The following is a 16,517-nucleotide window of genomic DNA, read 5'->3' as shown; positions in this document are numbered from 1 at the left end:
TGTGTGAACAGGCCACATGCTACAAATAAATGCGGTCATTTCTAAGATTAAAATCACAAAAATGCCTGTAATTCTATAAATTCATAAGGCATACAAGACGTGGGTGATAGGTCAAGATGAGAGAACCAACCAACAGTTTAAATAATTCAACGTGATAAACAAACATAAATAACAGCTGAGGTTCAGACATTATTAAACTCATTTAAAGCACCAGTGCAAATATTTATTGTAAGGATGATGAAATCAACTGTAAAATTGAAGTGCAAAGCAAACAAAGTAAAGGAAGAACCAACTAATTTGTGTCTCTGCAAGGCCTGTAAAAGAATGCGAAACCTGCGTCGGTGTTGCTAAACACAATTTTCAGTCCATCTAATGAACATTGTATATCTAATGATCACGAAGTGACACAGGGCCAATTAAAGGCCGAGTGTCTAGAGACACCGGACAGTTTACTTAACTGGTTATCTCACATTGTAGAGATCCTCAACTGACTGCAAATTAAACAAAAAAAATCTCAAGCTAAAGACAAAAAGGTCTTCACAAATGTGGTGATGTTTTCTGGGGTATTGACCCCAAAACACTGCCTTTGTGTACAGATTTGTCACTGTGTGGGGTAAGGAGGCCTCCTCCATTGCTTCCTTTAAACTGTGACCTATGGACAACATTAGAAAAGTTGTTGCAACTTGCCCTTTAACATCTATTTTGCATTTTGCAAACAACAAGTTTGGTTCTTGCTTTAGTAACATTTGTCCTCATTCCCATGACTTTTCACTTTAATTTCTGATTGGGGCAAACTATTAATTTTCCTGGTATGTTTTATGCAAATCTAAAAATATTCCCATCAGTCTCAGATGTACTTTGGGTTCACTGCTTCCCAACGGTGTTAATACATTAAACCTATATGGTCATTGTTAAACTATCAGCGCCAGAGTTTCACAGAGAGTGAAGCTCCGCATGCAGCCGTTGACTCTATTGCTTTGTTTTGCTTTACACCTAGCAGACACAGTAATGTATTCTCACAGTATATTGATTAATTAGGAAAGAACCCTCTATAGACATCAGTGCCAGGAACAGTGAAGCTCAGTGGTGCTATTTTGATTTACTGCGCAGAGTCAGAAACAGCAACTGTAATGTCTGGTAGCGGCACATCCGCTGAAGTCTCTGACTGCAGGATGGAAAAGTCTCCGAACACAGAGTCTGCTCTCGTCTCACCTCTCTTCCTCCGCTGCACGTCCTCACATGCACATGCCCTCTTGAACCTTTTGCAGATCTCAGAAAAAGCAGCGCACACCCTCCACAACCTGAGAGGACAATTGGTTCAAAGAGGCCGCCAGCCGTTGACTACAAAGCCAGGGTTTATCGACGAGTTATGCGTCAGTAAAGCTTGCGGCAAACAGGAGTTTACTGAAACATTAAAGAGCTTATCAGCAATTACAGGCATAATTTTCAATCATTACCACAGCTCCAAGACAGATTGCCCTGTCCTTAAACTACTCCAGGTGTGCTCTTATGCAGCCTGTGTGCTGGCCCAGTAAGTACATTAGTGGCTCCCACTAGGTCACTGATTTGTACAGGTTTACTTAACCTATTGATAGAATCCCTCATGTTGTTGATGGATGAGACTAAAGAAAGTCCAGGAGCTGAAATGACGCAATATTGACTCTCTGACTACACAGAAAATATTGCAGCAGACCACGATACAGGTTATTTAATTTACCTGAAACACAGAGAAGATTCACTTGTTTGAGTGCGTGTGTGTTTTTGTACTGCACATTCCTCTGCTCTTATTTCAGGCATGTTGTGTCACACGTTGAGGGGACGGTGTCGTCCAGGACCGCCTTTCCCACCAGGGCGGGAGTGCAACGTCCGAGCTGCGGCTATGATAAATGATTCGGGTGCACAATGGGCTTTCTGTGAAGTGAAAATCAGCTCTCCATACCCCTGGTAATTACACTAATTCCCACAGCGTTAAAGGCAGATGATGAATCGGCTTGTTTTCTGCCAGACCTTGAGACCAAAATTAATGCTGTCTCATTAAGGAGATAAAGCTAATTTATTAGAGTTTTACTTCTCCCCTCAGTCTCTGTACCCTGTCCCAGCCATTTATTAACTAATATTGAGCTTCACCATATGACATCTAGCCCACTGGATGTGAATCTCCTTTTTTCTGTCTTTGCCACTTTGGCCCCTTCCAGCTCCCCTCTCTCTTAAATCACCACTTTCATGAGCTCGGCAAATGATAATGTAGTCGTTTGCTTAGCTTGTGAGTACTCTTTCCTTTTTTTTTTTGTTATCCTGGAAGGGTGATAAGGAAGCAATAAGTTTTGTTTATCATAACAATTGGTGTCTATGACAAAATGAGTCAATAAAGTCTGGTCGACGTGTGGCTGAGTATTAGTTCTGTTCTTTGTTGGAAACATCGCTGCAAAGCCACCGTCACTAAAGCTGCATCCAAATATAATCCAATATTAACCGCATGAGCTGCAGCCCATTCGAATGTTGCTGAACTTATTAACAAACCACACCAAAAACCCACTATATAATAACAAAAGTTGATAATTGTGCATATTTATCTGGTGTGGCTACAAAAATATGCACTTGTAGTAAGCGTTGACTATCTACAAGAAGCAGACATTGTCCACAGGGAACAACACCAGTGGTTGGTCAGAAGTCTAATATAATACAGTTTGACTTCTCATTTTATTTATTACTTAGTGAAGAGCTGTCTAATGAGTTCATGGTCTCAATTACTAGTTCCAAGGCATCTTCATTAAAATGTGGCAACTTCTGGCTTCAAAAAACAAAGATGGCAACAACCATGATGCCAGATTTGTGGGTTCAAAATGGTTTTCCTTGATAATTATCTGTGTTTATCTCTGTGGAAATAATTTAGATTAATTTCTATTTTCTATGTGTCCGACTGATTGAAACCAACCAACCCAATAAAATGTACTGCATCAAAACTACACAGAGGTTACATAAGTGACCATCAAAGCATGCGTAGGTAGGAGGCTGGATGAGTGGATGGACGGGTCAATAAACGTTGGACTTTGATGCTTTTAGTTTCCTGTTTTCCACTGACAGTAAATGCCACCACCATCCCATTTCCCCACTAACATGTCCTTCACCCCAAATTACTGCTTTTAAGTGCCAGGTTCAGATCAGATATGTTACATGGGACTAGATGTTAGTATCCCTATTCGCATACTTGAGACACCATTAAGAATCTGTGGGATGTCAAGTGAGAGACGGCACCGTTTGGGTTATCAAGTGAGTGACCTCCTTGGGTGTTTGGCTGATAGGCCCAAAAAAACCTCCAGAGGGTTCAGTGGTGAATCCCAGTGTCCCAAGTTCATACCATAGACACCATGAACTCATCTGAAGGCCAAGGTGGAGTCGTTTCTCTTCATCCACAGCTGCTGACTTCCCTTTTCAGCAGCTCTGGAGAGGTCCTTAACTGTCTTCCGGTGGACTTTCCCTCGCATTCCCATCTCCCGGAGTAGCCTAGATGTTGAGATGGTTACAAACTCTCTGCAGCCTACTTCAACTGGTTCAACCCTCACTTTCCAGCCTTGTTTTTGTACGTTGTAGGCCTTCTCTACTGAGCTCCCACCAGGGCACTGTGAGCTCGATGATGTATACGTGCCTGATCGAAGATGACCATAATGTCTGCTCACATGCTGGTGGACGCAATCTTAGCTGGGATGCAGAGCTTTTGCTCTAAGTCTATCAGCAACGTCCAATCACGTGCTCTGCTCCACTGTCCAACATCTGGTCTTGAGGTAGTTAGACATACTTGACACTCGCCTTCCCGGACAAAGGTTGTTGCTTGCCAGCTTTTATTGTCCTTGCACGTTGACAGAAAAATCATGATAGTTCTTCTTAGAAGACACAACACATAGCAACAGTAACAATAACATAAATTAGACCCCACCCACCTTCCCTGAACCCATATATAGATAGCGCATCCACAAACACTCCCTGTCTCACCTGTGCACACACTCACTCATTATAAGGTTATACTTATAATAAACCATTGTCCAGTCCACAAAAACAAGTCTTTTTCCAAATGATGACACTTGAAGGTCTGGAGAAAAGAGTGCTATTATGGAGAGAGTGGAAACTTGATGTGATATACATGTTTTCAGGTAGTAAAGATTCCTGGTTCCACTCACAGGACTGGCTAATGACAGAATGGACCGGACCTGTATGTTAGATTGTTGATCGTTACAGTTTGATGATGCAACAATCACTTCAACATCTACAACAGTGACTATCGAAAAGATTTGTGCTCTAAAACCAAGACTGTGTAGTTTCAGAGATATGAGGAAAATACGTATTTTAGAAACTTAACATACTCGGGCGATCTGTCTAAAAGGAGCTTTGAATGAATGGATAAGCACAGTATAGTTCTTAAGAATAATGTACGTATTACATCCTACCAGTAATACTCTTGATCAAATCATACATAACATATCTGTAAACATCATATTTCCAAATATAAAAATATCAGATTGGAATTAAATGTTTTTGTGGTTTTCTGGTGAATCAGTGACAGATTATCTGATCCCAACAGTTGAATCCTAAGTTTTTATGTTGACAAAATAAGCAATTTAATAAAGTGGACACATCTAATAAGCCACAAAAGGTCAGCTTAAAGTCGAAATTTGGGGGAATTCCAACATTGCGGCTCTCCAGTTGGTTTCCTGGCCCACCGCTTTGTTTGTTTTTCCAGACTAGAAACAAAAGTTTCCTTTAAACATCAACCAGTGCAGCGCAGACTTTTATGACCATTTAATGGATCCCTCCATTTAACGCCCTGGGTTTTATTGTCACCAATACAAGGGCCCCATTGTGCTTTGATATGGGAGATAGGAGATAAATACACCTTATCAGTCACAACAACACATCATTATTTTCACCCTGCTATCTCACTGTCCCTCTCCGCCATGCATTATCTGGCCACTTATGACCATATCCAGAGCCATAGAGTTCTTTGAAGGTCTCCGCCAGTCGGCTGTTTTGTCTCGGTGTCTCACATCTACCTGTTGGCTCAGTTTCGAGTGTGGGGCATGTTATAAATTCCATTTGTTTCCCATCACTGTGAGCCATACCTTGGCTTATAAAATGACAGTTAAATCCATATCTAATGGCTCCTTTGGAGATGTGACTGTTTGCTCACGAGTTTTCTGCCATGAATTCCAGTGTGAGGAAACAGTCTGCTGCCGTTTGCACTCAGGTAATTTCTACCTATTGCTTAATTTACCTGTTGACACTAAGCAAAGGTTACTGAGGGGAGACAGACAGACAAGCCGCGAAAGAGAGTGAACGTAATTTAGATAAAGAAATCTTGCATTTGCAGGAAAAATCAATAATTGGACGCTGGTTTAAAGATATTCGGTGTGCAACAAGTTGAGTTATACATTATGTGAACGCGCTGATTATGTGTTGAACTAAATTACACTGTAGCAGGCAGACTAAAGACCACAGTCAGTCCAGACTGTCATATCTTTTCATAACCCATCGGCCACAACAATGACATTGACAGGAGAAGTAAATAACACTGAGCATTTTGTGACAATTAAATGTTCCGCTGGAAACCTTTGGACCTGGTATTCATGTGGATGTTACTTAAACATTTACCACCGACCTATACCAGACCAGACACCCCCACTCCAACAACACTCTGGTTTAGAAACATCTCAAAAAATATGAAAAACAGCAGAAGGTGTTGATCTGACCTTCAAATTCACTAGATCCCAAACTGATCAAGTATCTGTAGGATTATCCACAGAGGCCCCTCCTCTCAACCCATAGGGCCCAAAGGCCCCACAGTCTCACAATTGTTTTGGAGGCACAAGGGAGACCTAGACAATATTAGGCAGGTGGTCATAATGTTATGCCTGATCGGTGTAGTGTAGCACATGCCCAAAGAACAAAAATATCCGAAAGTGTCCAAATACTTATGGGCTGGACAGATTTTACACAAAGAGGTGAGCAGATAAAACTAAATGTCATGGGACAATAATTCAATCTCACATGGAGCTAATCTCTTAAGCAAATGAATCGCTTTCTAGTAATGCTAATAGAGCCACCTACCATCAGGTAATTTCTGTTAGGAGGCAGTCAATATTCCAAAAACTGAAATGAATTGATCAGCCACTGACGTTGTCAATAGACTAATGGAGCGCTGTTAAGATTTGTCAATCCATGAAACTGTGGCAGATGTAAATCACAGCATTGTGGTGCATTTTAATGGCTCCGAATTGATCAAAACGTCGTCAGAGGTGTGACAAAGTGCGGTCCGGACCAACTCCTTTGGCAACAGGGCCCTGATGAAGTGACAAAAAAACCTTCAGACAATCGATGGATCTTTACGTTTATTTTGGCAGGTGACAAAATAACGAGAAACACAATAAAAATTTAATCGAGACTTTTTTGACATTCAGTAACTTTCTGCATATTAAAGTGTCCTGTCAAGCTCTTGGTTCAAAGCTCAAATTACACTGTACACGCATCTTTTCTTCACTCTTTGTATATTATATTTGTTGTATTTACAGCCATGAGGGTGCAGAGGTCAGGGAGCTCATTCCTCTCTGTCAGTGCACTAATTGGTTTGAATAGGTGGGCCCTCCTCCTAATAAACTTTACACATGCTCAATCTTTGAGGCAGCCTAAATCATTTTTAGTTGGCCTATCACAAATACCAGGACAGATTCACCACTTTGCCTAAATAGTCTGATTATGAAAGTCTACACATTGTACTTTTTAGAATTTACGACTAATTTTGAGACATTTATCATAATAAAAAGGTAAATTTCTACACTGACGTTTTATATACTGCATGCATATTTTACATGTTGCACAGTTTACACTGACGTACATTTGAGTGGACGGTAAAATTGCAGGCCAGTTTTAAGCCATGACCTTTTTTCATGAGTTAACATCAGGGGTCATGAGCTTTTTTCCTGTGGTAGCTTAAGGAGTTTTCTTATCCACAGGTTTTCTCAACTGTGACATCCCCTAAGGGTCATCCTACCACAACGCTTAATATTTTTATTTCAACAGAGGTTCTAAAACTTATTCTTTCTCGACACATTCATTTTATGACTCTCTTTGAAAGTCTTTGAAATTAGGATTTGTCTTTTGGTGTTTTTGCGACACACCTTTGTTTTAAAATGCCACATGAATTAGTTTGTTTATAAATGAGGACATTTTCATCTGAAAACGACTCCAGAGGAACTAAATTACCATATTTACACAGCTATATCTCATGTTTATTGACATTTGGCTTTGCTCACAGATCCTTAGGAGATTAGCGCCGTTTGTGATATTCTGTATGCTCTTGGCCCTCTGACGTGTTTCAAGTTTCGGGAAATGTGTCAGATGTTCCGACATGACACTCGGTGTCAACTACCTGAGGAATTAGCGAATTTCATAATCGACCATTGTGCCAGCAGGTCTGACAGTCTGAGATGATGAATTGGGTCACCAAGTGATTTGTCTCCTGCTCTGTCAAACACAGCGTCAGAAACAAAACTTCAGTCGCTAAATGAGATTCACTGTTCTGGTCGTGCTCTGTGGCTCACGCCATTCAGTTCCTGCACTCTTGTTTATATAAAACCTTTGTTCTCATCAAAGAAACTGAAGCTTAAAACGAATCTCTAAGTCAACATGCACAGCATCCTGAAACCCAAGCAAGTGAACAGAATTCAGTTATCATCCGTTTTGTTTAGAGTTTTTTTTTGTGCTGTGACGTTAACAATCTTCTTCTGTAAAAATAACTTTTAGTGCAGAAAGCTGCCAGCGCAAAGTATGCATTGTAATTACTGATCACGTTAAGAAATAGTCCAGAAAGGAAGCAATGTGCTTTTAAAGGAATTTAAGGGCATAACTTCAGGGGTGAACTTTGCAGGTAGCAGGTGTTTGAAACATTTAATAAGCCCCCCCTCCATTAAAGTATAACCAGTCTGACGTTATGCACACTGATCAGACATAACATTATGACCACCTGCCTAATATTGTCTAGGTCTCCCTTGCACCTCCAAAGCAATTGTGACCCATCAGAGAATAGACACAGGCTTTCTGAGGGTGTCTGGCAAAGGCCACAGCAGGTTGAAAGGTCTGAAACCAGAACCTTCATGCTGTGAGCTGTCAGTGCTAACGACTCTCCCATCATATTAGGGTGAAATGCGATATGGATACACCCACTAATGTTCTCAAAACTCTCCAATGTCCTTCATCATCGTCCTCTCCTGTTGCCCCTCCCCAAGGCTGTGCACTTGCCCTGACAATGCAGCATTATGGAAATAAATTGTTCCATTAGTTGCATTGTGTTCTGCCATCAGGGCACCAACACTGAGTTATTAACGGATACGGCCTCCGCTTTGATTAAGACATAAGATTTATGGGGGAAAAAAAAAAAAAAAGGAGACGATTCCCCCGGTATAGTTGCTTCTTTTACCCCATCTGTTATTTGACAGGTGCAGCACAGTTTTCTGATTTCGCTTTTGGACTGAAAATTCATGTTGGCAAAGTTGTTCAGTATAACACACCACAAAATCAATCATAGAGACGTATTTGATAATTCAGACAAAAGCACAACTTACTCTGCATTACTCTTGTTAATCTAGAAGGCCAAATAAACAAGATTTAAAGTGTACAGCCCTGCTAGTGTGCGTTGTGTTTGTAATGACCAAACGAAGACCAAACTATTGCTGTCACTGGCTGTTTATTCCTTGCGGGATAATGTGCAATCAGAGAGAGAAAAAAAGAACATTAAACACACACAAAGCGTACCTGACAGGAGAATGTACAGTCAGTCAACCTCAAACCTGCTCTCACACCGGGAAGCTAAAAACAAAACAAAAAAAATTAGCCAATTAGCTAGCTCACCACTAGATGTTATTCATGCAACCAACAACAATTGAAAACATCGTAACTTCAACAATTTAGGTGCTCATACCACAGGGAGCTAAAACATTATGAAAACATATTAACAAAAAAAAAACCCCACTTAGATATGAAATTATGATGAATAATCGGTGCTAACACAGTGCACACTCACCAGAGAAACATCGCAGCGTAACTGTTGCTATCTCCCCGGGGGGCACGACCCTAGTCAGCAGGGGTGTTGCGTTCAATGACAATAATAAAAAAACAAAAACAAAAAAACAAAAACTAATTAACTAATTAACAAATAGCAGTATGAGCCGTATTGATAACGTAGTTACGTACTCCTTGGAAGGCCTACTTAAAAAAAAAAAAAAAAGAAGTTATAAATAATATGGACTCTACACAGAATATTTTAAACACCTCAGTATTCAGTGTTTGCGCGACAACAAAAACTATAAATAAATGGCTTTGAAATGCCGCTTGCAGCGTAGGTTTTAGTTAGACTACATACGGCCACCATATATCTGCGCATATCATAACAAACACGTGGGAAATCATGCATGGCAATTTTAGCGGACTGGTTGCGATTTCTGGGTTAGGATGGCAGGACTGAATTCACTAAATCAGGATCAGGATCATTATTTTTTCCCGCTGTGTTGTAAAAAAAAAGTAATGCCAATCCATTCTCTTGCTGTTGATTTTTAATAGTGAAAGATCAACTTTGTTTGGGAATAAGTGGAAAACAGCAAACCGACACTAACGTCTCTGCAGCATGGGTTAAAACTGGATAGATGAACAGAGGAGTCTTTTAAGAAGAGTTTTCAACGACAAATCCGGCTTTCCAAACATTGCCGATGTTCTGTGACCTCAATTTGTGCTAATACACGAGATTCTAATTCATAAGTCACTTCAATGCCAGACCAAACACTCAAGAGTTAAGACCAACACAAAATGTTGCTGCTACAGCATGTCTCGCTGCAGTGTATCAGAACACTGTGTAGACTACAAGCTATTTCAATATCTGTATCTTCGCCTTTTTTTATTAGTATCATACCGGCCTTAGTCGTTCCGTCCCTACAACTCAGGTGTGTGTGTTGTGTGCATGCACAAGTGTGACTGATCCCATTTATCAGGCCAGTTAACCCTTGGCAGCAAGTAGTAATTCGGAGCAGGACACCAGAGGGGGATGCAGGCACTCGTTCTAATTAAATCCCCCCCTCCTCCGCCAAACCCACACACCCACCCACACACCTACACAGACAGCCTCCCCCTCCTCCGGCAGCAGAGACACTGACCTTCCAACCCTTCCTACCCCCTCCACTGCCGCTCGCATCTCCCACCTCAGCTCCGCAAGACGCAGTGACGCGTGGATATTGTTTTCTGTACTAATCAGCCTACACCTCAGTTTCAACAGTGTCAGGAGGAAACGCTGTTGAGATTATAAATTACATATTTAAATTAAATGACCAATTTGCACACTATGCTTAATGAAAGACGGGCCTTGTCAGTCGTTGCCCTGAACTGAAAATATGTCACCAGGCCCCATATAAACACAGGGGAGCAAGAAGAATCATTACGGGTTAGAAATAATCACGACTCAATAATCTATCCTGATGGTAACTATGATGGGAGACAAAATGGCGTAAGATTGGATGCGTGTTTGTGTTACTGGTTGCGCAGCTCCAGTCTGTCCTTCACCTTGGTCCAACCTGAAAAACCTCTACAGATATTAGATTAATTTCTATAAATCTTAATTTATGGTACCCAGAAGACAACCCCTCTATCAGAACATTCAGCACAACCGAGCCCTGTGAAGACTACAGGTTGATTAGAGCGTTCATTCTCTCATTCTCCTGCAAAAGAAGTGACATCTATTACTGAAAAACTATAAAATTATCACAAACAACCGAACAATACTCTTGTGACATTGATCCATCAGCAAGTGAGTTTTTTTGTTTGTTTTTTTATCATATTAACTATATTTGCTTTCCCAGAACTGTTCCACTAATTGACATATGATGTTGAACTGTGTATACCTTCACTGAGCTATTGGCCTGTTTTCTAGCCCGACCTGGTTTAAGCGTGACATGATCTTGCTGCTGACTCAAAATAAATGTGTCAGTCCTCCACTTGTGAGGTAACAACAGTGAATAAAGTGGCATTAATGTGAATAAGTGTTTGCACTGCCATGAAAGTGTACAGCTGGCTTTTGTGCGGCACACTGGGTTCAAAAGAGGGTTAAGAGCTGAGTAATCTGTCTGACTGACAGCATCAAAGCGGCTTGCATCACTTATAGTGACAGTCCCGGGCCGAGGCGTAGCCACAACGGCTCCATCCACTGTTTGTGAAGGTTACACATGAACTTGCATGTCCGCTTGTAAGACTGGGAAACTGCATATGTGTGCACACACAAATTTCCGCAAATTAAAGAGATATAGTTTAGCTTTGCTGCTTCAGTTTTAGTGTCAGTGTTGAAAACGAAGAGGAGAAGAGCGGATGATTACGGTGTTTTAAAGGTTAGCAGGTTCTAAGGACAGACATCTCTGCAGAGGAATGAGAGCAGGAACGCCCCCAGGCCCGAATCTCCAATGACAATAACAGATGAAAACTAATTAATTATTGTCGGATCGGGACTTCACATGCATTAAATGATACTCTTTCATTAATATAATTATTGTGGGAAGGAGCAGAAAGTGAAAGTGCTCTACTTCAATGTGTGAAAAGCTTCAGATGTTAATATATATATAAAAAAGCTTCTTTTATGATTTTCCAAATTAACTTAAAATGTTGACCTTTGCATTTATTACACAATTCTATTCTCAGCTTGTATGAGACAATAGTATTGTTGGTCCATGTTATGCTTCCCTTCTGTTATTTATCCTTTTAGCCTTACATACTTACATGATAAAATGTGTTGGTTGACTCCTATAATGACTTTTGTCAATGAATTCGGAAGAGAATTACACACTGCATGTAACATTTACTCAAACACAACTCTTGCACAGAGCTCCGATTGGTTCAAAGAGCTGCCGCTGTCCTACATATGACCCAGTGGAACGATAGAGGGTTAACAGAAAAATGCAGCCACTGCTCAGTCTAGAAACTCTCTTGTTGCCATGCTGTTCCTGTATGGGACATCTTGTCTGAACAGGACCAAAGCTGTCAAAGCTGACGGCATTACATTGAGTCTGAATACGCTAAGGATCAAACAGCGTGTAGAGAGGCAGAATGAGTACCATGTAAACTAAAAAAATACTTTGGTCCCATCTTATGTATTCATTCAGCTCCCTGAATGAGTCTGGAATGGATGGACTGTGTGACCACTTGGTGGCAGCGGAAACAAATAGTGAACATGACATTTAAAGGTCTAACCACTGACTGTGTATACTAATGTGTAGGATTTAACAGGATTCAATAGCAGAAAGTGAATTATCATTCAGTATTCACAATTACTTTTTCTTTTATGTATACCGCCTGTAACTACCGTGTGTTTTTATTAACTTGGACTGAGCCCGTTATACTTATTATATAAAACAGGTGTTGATGCTTCTACAGTAGCGAAGGACAGACACACCAAACACTGGCTCTAGAGAAGGTGTATCACCTTTAAATGAAGATGCTTTAGTACACGCCTGGAGAGATACGCACGAGGAAGGGGTTTTTAAGTTGGTTGGAATCTGTAACCTCAAACCAAATGCCACTAAATTGACATTTAGACTAACTTGCAGTCGCCATATTTGTTACCCTGATGAATTTAATCTGACATGAACGCTCCTTTATCTATGTTTGGTCACGCATCTGCTTCTTTAACCCCATGATGTTCACCAGCTAGCTGCTAAAGGTTTGGCACAACCGACGTTACGAGAGGCGCACCGAAGTGAGTAATCCACTGGGCAAATTCAGAACAGATGCCGCACTTACGAGAGTCTTTCCTGACGTTCCAGGTTCTCAGCTGATGAGTTCCTTGTTACTGCTGACAGGAGGGGTCAGGTTATTTGCTAGATTTGTGTTGTATTTACATAAAACTAAAGAGACACCGGCGTGCGCGCGTCTGCATGCGTGCATACGGAGGGTCACGTCAACATCTCATTTATGTAATGGCTCCACATTTATCGCACCCTGACATGACTGACGGTTGGATATGACATCACTAACATTTAAATTGTTGTCCTTCTCGGGGCAAAGTAATACATGCTAAGTGATGCATATTCACCCAAGACGCAATTTTTCCCGCTCATCTACTTCGTCTTTACTCCACCTTTCTCAAACACACCCACACGTACAGCATACCGCAATCCCCCTCATGCTTTCTGTCCCCACCACCTCATGGTGTCACTGGTATCCAATTGGCATAATTGAGCCGGGTCAAATGATAAAAAAGACCTATAACAATCAATGCAGGTGGGGAAAAGAAAGCAGCTCCCTTTTATTACTTTTGTCCTCTTCCTGCATCAATCACTGCCCCTCCTTTACGACATGGTGCTTTAACAGACTCTCCTGCTGTGTTTTTCTAAGGAAGAAAAAGTTTGACATCTCAGAAGGAGGAGTGGGGAGACATGGGGAGGAGGTGGTGGTGGTGGTGGTGGAGGCTGAGCAGTATTGGAGCTGAGATAGATGAGATGTGACAGGCTGCCACTCTCCTCTGCACCTTCTCATCAGCATGACACAGCTGTCACAGCCCTATTTCAGGAAAATTAAACGGCCTTACGGTAAACTGGCCTGCCTGGGAGGAGGGGCCGGAGGAGAAAGGAGTGTTCGTAAATGAATGAGCTTGTAGTATGCAGATGGACTTTGCGCTTCTCTCCTCCCCCAGCCTGTTCCCCTCCTTCGAGCACCATCGTCTCCTTTTGACATGATAATGGCTCCAAATTGATGAAGACACTTCACTCATTCAGTGACAACTCTACCGGCGAGCGACATAAACGCTTCCTCCACGCCTCCTCATCCATCACCCGCGGGACCCTCCCTCCCAGCTGGGCGGGAAGTTGTTTAATCAGCTAATTTGCTCTTCTTTGGCCACCTTTAATGACCGCGCCACCTCTGGATTATCTTGTCATCCCGTCCTCTTAATCAGTGCTGATGAACTGCTCATCAAACTATTAGCCCCTTTTTACCTTTGCCACAGTCAGCAAAGGTTATAGGCCTGTGATTAAAACTAATCCTCGAGGCCACATTTCTGTCTTTAATAGCCATTCAAGTAGATTTTTTTTATAATGACCAAGAGACTCTCGACAGACTGCAAATGACACAAGGATCTTTTGAACAAGGCAAGTGAATAAGTCTGCCAGGGGATTGGCCTCCAAATGCCGCCTACGTCTTCTCAAAGTGATGTTTTCAACCTATCGTACATCAATGTGCATCTTCCTGGAAACCAAGGAAATCAACACACTTGAGGAAACTTGAGGCTTCGAACACTACGCTGCAGGACTGAGAGGTTCAGGAGGTCCTTTGTCCCCATGGTCATCAGACTGTACAGCACCACTATTTAAATGTTCCTTTGTAAAAACTGTAAAAATATAAAAATGCCCAGTTAACTGTACATAGTTTAGAACCACCACTACTCAGACACTGTTGGCGCTCTTTTGCACAGACATGCATGTTTAATACAGTCTCATATATATTACCAGTCTTTCATTCTTACTGCTGCTAATACTTGTTGATTTTGCTGTTATATTATGTTGTCGTCGGTGTATGTTTGTGTACAAGCTACTGGGCAGTTTCCCCCAGGTGATGATTTAGGTATTTTTCTATTCTATTCTTTTAAATCTGATTCATTTTCTTGTGGTTTCCTAAACGACAGTACCAGAGCTCTATTAGCCACTTTTTATTTTGGAAGAACTTGTAAAATGGACTGTGACAAATCCGTCAAGGATGCGGATTAACCAAGAGAACAGAGAGAAATGGGTATTTGATTTACTACTTTGAATTCCAATTTAAAGGTATGAACAGAATCTAAAAGTAGCAGGTTTGAAACAAACAGCATGTCACAGCTAGTAATTAATTAATACAATTACTAAGGGGGCAATGTGTGCAAACGTCAAGTTAAATTCTCAACATTAGTAGGCAGAGCAGATGTACTGGCTTTGCATCAGCAGCCCTGGTATTATTATACAGATCAGATCAGTTACTCGTTTTGATGTGAAATTACTAACTATATGCCGGTGTCATTAACAGATTCAGTGTTTCCATGACTAGCTACCCACGGGTTAATTGCTTTGTTTTGAGCCGGGACAACCTCTGGTTCTTAGTTTACATAAAAGTGACCTCAAAGAGAAAAGCTGATGCATTAGTCGAGACTGCATTGAGCCATGTGGAAATTATCTAGTCTAGTGCTTTGCTCATTTTACATAATGAAGAATAAATAAATTAAAAAATCTTACCTGAAGGCTCTGCTGTATGGCCACACCACAACTAATTTCATTACAGTTGGTTTTTGGCTGAGGCTCTTACTGTATTGGTATTATCATAAAATATCTTTATATTGGTGTATTTCCTGTTTAAAAAGGCATCTATTGAAAAAGTTAGGATAAAGGCACCTGTGCTTCAGTTTGAAATGAATTTTGGCTTTTATTTTAGTGACACACCATGTATGTAGTTATGCTGAGTAATCAAGAATTTTATCTTTTCTTTCTGCATCCGTACGCTTAACGAGTCCAAGACAGTGAACTTCAGTAAAGCTTATGTGAAGGTATCTATCCCTGTGTGCTGATCGGTGTTTCTCAGGTGCTGCAGAGTCATAATAATCCGTCCTCCACGGTGCCGTTTAAGTCACTTTCTTGCCATTTCAGCACGACAATGCAGCTACTGGTGCAGGTGAAACGGAGCTGTGATGCCTTTAAAAGAATTCATAACGTCCAACCTGTGCTGACCTTATACGGCAAATAAAAACTATCGATCCCCCTCGCCCAACTCCCACTTTAAAAGACTTATTGTGGAGCTCCATTTCATCTAATCACTTGGCAAAAGAGTCCAGCGTCTAAATAAAGAAAGAATAAATAAAAAAGTCCCTGGGCCAACGTGTTGCTCTCACCTTTGCAGATGAAATTACCCGAAAAGCTGTTACAAATCAATATAATCAATGCAATCAGCTAACTGACACAGGCAATCTCCTGCCAGTGAGTAAAATACCCCCGGCGGGGATCTTTCAATCTCTAGTGCCATAATTGCCCCCAAGGGCGACGTTAGGGTGTAGCATTTTGTACACTTAATTAAATTAGTGAGCTATGCGGACAGGGTGGGTTGCAGATCTCAGAGAGAACGGATAGGTCTGGCCCTGTGCCAGTAATTAAGGCAATACCTTTCTTGATTACGCCAATCCCCCTTAATGAACTCATTATGCATTTTAACCCAAACACTCCCGTGAATTAATGAGCACACAGAAAGCTCCTGGATGGAAAGAACGTCCCGATCACAAGCATAAGTCATAACTCACCCACTCAACGGGACAGACGTAATGTCCATATTTCTCCCTCTTTCAGCGGCAGCCAAGGCTAATTTGGACTTGAGTGACAGCAAAAGTTCTGAGTCTGGACACATAAAGCTTTAAAGAAATAGGATTCCTCGTTTGGCAACCTGGTGGGCGACTTTTACAAGGTCTCTCCGGGATCACGTCTGAATTCACT

Source organism: Mugil cephalus, chromosome 3 (genome assembly GCF_022458985.1).
Source record: "Mugil cephalus isolate CIBA_MC_2020 chromosome 3, CIBA_Mcephalus_1.1, whole genome shotgun sequence".
Taxonomy (NCBI): Eukaryota; Metazoa; Chordata; class Actinopteri; order Mugiliformes; family Mugilidae; genus Mugil; species Mugil cephalus.
Note: the sequence above shows the minus strand (reverse complement) of the source record.